Genomic DNA, 6,000 nt, shown 5'->3' on the forward strand with positions numbered 1-6,000 from the left:
TTTAAGTGTTCTGCCCAAGTAAACATGCAATATAAATTCTCTTCCTGAAGATCATCCAGGTAATAATGTTGGGTCGCATGGACATCTTTATCATTGGTTAACAAACTTAAAATTATGGCTTAAGGATCACTTTGTAATTTGAAGCTGACATTAAATAATTTGAACAATTGATTAATGTTAATTGGTAACCTAACACGCTAGTGTCCCACCAACAAATAAATGTTTATTTACCATTATGATCATATACCTTTGTACCATTTAAAATTATAAAATATTACTTATCATAAACACTAGCTAAACAAGAACCTGCATAGTTGATGTTCTGATTTTTCAATTGTCTGTCATACAATTCAGTTGCCTAAGATTCGGCAGATAAATAAGGAAACTTGGCTACCGATGCTTCCTTATTAGGGACAGTTCTGGTATTTACATCTCCTAGAATCATAAAATGTATATTGGGGAATTTTAAAAGCAGATTGTGTATATATTCCAATTCTGTTTAATTTGATTGTGTTTTAACTGATGAAAAATAAATATTTATGATTATTAAGGCAAAATGCTTTAATTTTAATTGGATTATAATAGCATGTTGTTCATATTGGCCTTACCATGGTGGTCTGTGCCTTTAAAGCACTTGAGTTATTATGCCTTTTTTTGGAAATTCAAGAAGGCTTTGTCTTCTAGAAAGAATAAAGAGAAAACTGTGCATCTATGTTTCTTATAATAACATGATAACAAAATTACTTAAATATTGAATAAAATAAATATCATTATGCATATTAAACCAACCAGTAGTATTCCAGGAAACCCTTTTCAGAATGGAGTGTTTAGAACCATTGAAAGTAATCAGTCTTCAAAATCAATGTGATCTAGTAATTTTCCTTATCCAAATAGCACAGTGATTCTACTTCTGGATTACTTGTCTGTTTATGGTTTGTTGCTTGATTTGCTTCGTTGATTATTTTCACTAATGGTTTGATTAGCTAGTCTCTAAATTTGCAGGGTTGATGTGCAATTGGCTGAAACTTTTAAAAAACAGTACAATGATAAATTATTTTATAAATAGAATCCTTGTGATTGAATATGTTATCTGCCATTGTTGTGTTTTGAACCTAACAATTGCTATTGCTTTAAAATAGTGAAAAATAGGTATTCAACCTTACTAAATGTATTTATAGTGATGGGTGTAATTAAATATTGAATCAGTGGAACAAATTTAATTTCTGTTCCAACAGAAATAACATTCCTTTAGGTTGTGGATAATTTATGAAGGCCAATTCATTAAGTACAGGTTTAGGATTCCAGGGTATATTGAACAGTTAGTAATAACATTCTTACATTTATTGCATTAGTGGTTAACCATAGTTGGATCTTCTGGGACTGAAGAGCATAAAAATTGCTTTGCATTAATGGTTGAATATGACAAAGAGTTGACTTATTTCTTTTTTTCTTTTCTGTTGATTTTTTTTTCATACCAAGTCCAGTTGTCATTAAATTAGAACATATGCTGTCATTATTTTTATAATCTATGTTTGAAACCCTCTTTGGTTTCTTGTTTAACTTCTTATAATATTTTTATTTTCCTTTTTGTTGTTATTAGGTGCATTCATAATATTAAATACATGAAACCGCTGGGTGCGATCATTCGTGGTTTTGGAGTTGGGTATCATCAGTACGCTGATGATACCCAACTTTTCCTTTCGACCCCAAACCACCCCAGTGATGCCCTCAACGTGATGTCCCGTTGCCTGGAGGCGGTTCGGGTCTGGATGGGGAGGAACAGACTTCAACTCAACCCCGACAAGACTGAGTGGCTTTGCATATCTTCATCCCGGGTTTATTCGGACATTCCACCTCTTGCTATGGGGGGTGAACTATTACCCCCCGTAGATAGGGCTCGCAACTTGGGAGTCCTCCTAGATTCACGGCTCACCTTGGAAGACCATATAGGAGCTGTGACTAGGGGGGCTTTCGCCCAGGTTCGCCTGGTGCGCCAGTTGCGGCCCTATCTTAGCCGGGATGATTTATGCACGGTCACTCATGCGCTCGTGGCCTCTCGTCTGGACTACTGCAACGCTCTCTACATGGGGCTGCCCTTGAGGACCACCCGGAAGCTCCAACTGGTACAGAATGCAGCCGCGAGAGTTGTGTTGGGAGTCTCCCGATACTCCCACGTTACACCTTTGCTCCGTGAGCTGCATTGGTTGCCAGTTGCCTTCCGGGTGAGATTCAAGGTACTGGTAATGGTGTTCAAAGCCCTCCATGGCATGGGGCCGGAGTACCTTAGGGAACATCTGCTGCCGGCATCAAGCTCCCTGCGCCCTGTGCGTTCCCACAGAGAGGGCCTCCTCAGGGTGCCACCGATCAGAGAATGTCGATTGGTGGCCCCCAGGGGGAGATCCTTCTCTGTGGGTGCTCCGGAGCTGTGGAATCAGTTACCGGTAGAGCTCCGGATGGTGCCCGATCTTCGCTCCTTTCGTCGCGATCTCAAGACGTTTTTGTTTGTACAAGCCGGCCTAGCCTGATGGGGATGGGTGGGGTTTTTTATTTTTTGTATTCTCAATTTTATCTTTGGGGTTTTATAATTGTATATTAATTGTTTTAACTTGGGCAATCATTTAATCTCTTTTTAATGTTTGTATTTTGTATTTCACTTTTGCCCTGTGAACCGCCCTGAGTCCTCAGGGAGAAGGGCGGTATAGAAATATTATTAAATTAAATTAAATTAAATTAAATAGCCTGTTAAATTTTAGTATCCCAACTAGTTTACTTGCTTTGTGGTTGTTTATATTTTTTTTTACTTTTTTTTCCTTTAGCTGTCCTTGTTATGATTTAAACTTTTTGGATAATTTCTTTGTATAAGAATTATTTGAGTTTGAATTTTCTTTCCTAGAAGTGTTAACTCTGGGCATTATAAAAAGTTATTCCATTGCCCTAACCTTTAACTGTGACAAATTTCTCTACTTTAGCCGTTTGGTGGGCCAATATAATAAGAATAAACACAAGGTCCTTACACTTTTGATTAAATGAAGTTCTGCATGCTATTTCATGCTTCATTTATCATCCTGCTGGGCAGGAGCAGATGAGAGGCAACTAGCGATTTTCCCCTAGTCCTAACTGGGAGAGCTGAAGGATTAAGACAGGATGGTGGCCACCATGTTTCCTTTTGATGAAGGGATACTTCTCTGGGGTGAAGTGACTCAATCAACTGTGGTAATGGCTTTCATCTCTTTTACTGATGTTTGAGGGGTGTTGACAGTAAAATCTTGTGAGTTAAGAATAATTTTGGACAGCGAAAAAAGATATGAGCTAATAAATATATAATAAAAATAAATAAAAACATCAGTAAATATGGTGACTTTGTTACAATCTGGTGTCCTTTTTATTTTTTAGTCCCTTTCCCCCACTTTGTAAAACCTTATATAAACATAAATTTTACTGCCAGGTATTCATCTTTTCCATGAAACTTAGAAGATATGAAACTTGGTGAATAGTGTTCTGTGAGTTGAAAATATCAAGTAAGATACTTTTGAAGGCTGATTAATGTATGCCATTATACCAAGCTGCTTCTGTCCAGATGTGTTGGTTTTACAATTATCAAGAATTTCATACTAGGACTGGAATTTTGGGAGTCATCAATTTGGGAAAGTTGTATTACCTTTTAATATAAATAATGTCTGTAATTCTTCACAAAATCAAATTATGTTTACTTAGCTCTGAAAGAATTTTTATCAGATCTGGCACAAGAATATTTGTGGGAATCACACCGTTTATAGATTCTAGACTCCCTAGGATGGAGTCAAACACTATAGATCTTGAAAGACTTTCATTTCATAAATCTCATGTTGTTTTTTCTCTCCTTAAATATACACAAATTAATCCAAATGAGAAATAATCACTGTTACATTTTTTTTAAAAAAATTGTAAAAGTATGTCAAAATAGAGATGGTCAGTTGTTGAGGGAATGTATGACAAGAGCTGGTGTTGTAAATGATTTTCTAAATCAATGTGTATTAATGATATTCTTATAACAACTTTACCTTACTTAATATCCTCTAAATGTGTGGAACTACTAATCCTCTTATTGTATATATTAACGTACAAAATTAATCATATAAAGAAATATGTTCAATTCCAAGTCCATTGTTTCAAATCTTAAATGATATTTGAGCAATGAAATGTTTCCTGACCTTGCAAATTAGGCACTGTAAAGGGAATTGAAAACTAGAAGCATTAAGTTAGATATATTATTTGTTATTTTGCTCTTCCCCATAGGTTTCAATGAAACAATTTTAGGGTCTGAAGTCTTACTTTGTTGTTTGCTTATGTGATCATAACATTTAATTATTTACCTTAGTGGACAATGTTGTAATCATCTTCAAGGAAAAAGTTTGCAATTTGGAAGCATTCCTGGACCTGGATTTGCTTCCAGATTTTCAGATTAAAGTTGTGCCAGCAGAGTTTTTGCTCAGCTTACTTGGTGCCTCAACTGTGCCTATGTCTAGATAAGATGGTCTTGGACATGCTTACATATGCCTCCATGTTTATGCCATATGATTACTATGCATATGTTTTGCTTGCAACAATGAACTGAATATGGAACTGCTTTTGAAAAATGTTCATGAGCTTTCAGCTGCTCCAAATGTATAGAACTAATCTTAGCAAGTTTCAACACTCTCCCAACAGTAATTTTGCAGAGCCAATACAAAAAAGTCCCCTATGAGCTGAGACTATAGCCATGTGCTTAAGGGGCTGTTGAACTACAGCCCATGTCCTGTTACACTGTGTGCTTTATACTCAAGGACCAGCCTCATAACTCCATACTTAGTAAAAAAAAACATTGGAAAATTCAGATCTTTTGTATGTGCAGTTGTTGTCATCAGATCAGTATGATTCAGTCTCCTTGAATGAACCTAATTTTGTTGTTTATACTGCCTGTAATATTAGGCACACTTTAATTATCCATTGACAAACCCATTGCCAACTGCAATATTTTATCTTGTTTTATTATTATCTTATTTTTATTTTTAATGTGTGTTTTTTTATTATTTTGGTCAGTGACCATAATAAAAATATTCATTCATTTTGACTAAGCTTGGTTCTAGGATGCATAAAGTTCTATTTATTCCCATATGATTTTTGCTATAATCGCTGTTGAGACTTGCTCCTTATGAAGGATCTCCTTCATTGTATTTCCAGAACATTAATAATTCCTTCTTTTATCTGTCTTTGAAGGCAGAGCAGAAACTTTATTCTGTCATAACTAGTGTTTGAAATTATGATGATCCATCTCATTCAGTGAAAATGCTCTTTCTGGATCTCACATTTAATTGTACATGTTTCTTCTGAAATTCGTTTTTGAATACTGATATGACCAGTGGTGGGATTCAGATATGTGAATAACTGGTTCTCTGTGTGGATGCCGCTTCTGGAAGTCCATTCTGAGCCTGGGCAACAAAAAATTAGCTACCAGTTCTGCCGAAGTGGTGTGAGCCGGCTGAATCCCACCACTGGATATGACACCTCCTTAGATGTTTTTATATTGAAAACTACAGTAGTAATTTAAAAAAACCCATCTGCAAGAACACAATTTAATAGAAATATTCTGCAATTCCAAAATATGGTTAGTTGACTGTTGATGCTCAAAGGTGGTTTCAAAAAGGGTATCACTGAACACAATTTAGATCATATGGATCTGAATGGTTCAAGACAATATATGGCTAAAATTTACTTTATCCCTACCATACTAAGCAGTTTCATAGCAGCATTTTGCACAAATAAATAGTTTCTAAGTGGGTTAGGATGCTGAGCTTGTTGGCAGTTTGGCAGGTCGAATCCCGAGTGACGCGTAACAGAGTTGAGCGCCTGTTACTCCTCCCAGCTTCTGCCAACCTAGCAGTTCGAAAGCACGTAAAAATGCAAGTAGAAAAATAGGGATCACTACGGTGGGAAGGTAACAGTATTCCGTGCGTCTTTGGCATCTAGTCATGACCACATGAC

This window comes from Vipera berus (genome assembly GCF_964194415.1).
Source record: "Vipera berus genome assembly, chromosome: 2".
Taxonomy (NCBI): domain Eukaryota; kingdom Metazoa; phylum Chordata; class Lepidosauria; order Squamata; family Viperidae; genus Vipera; species Vipera berus.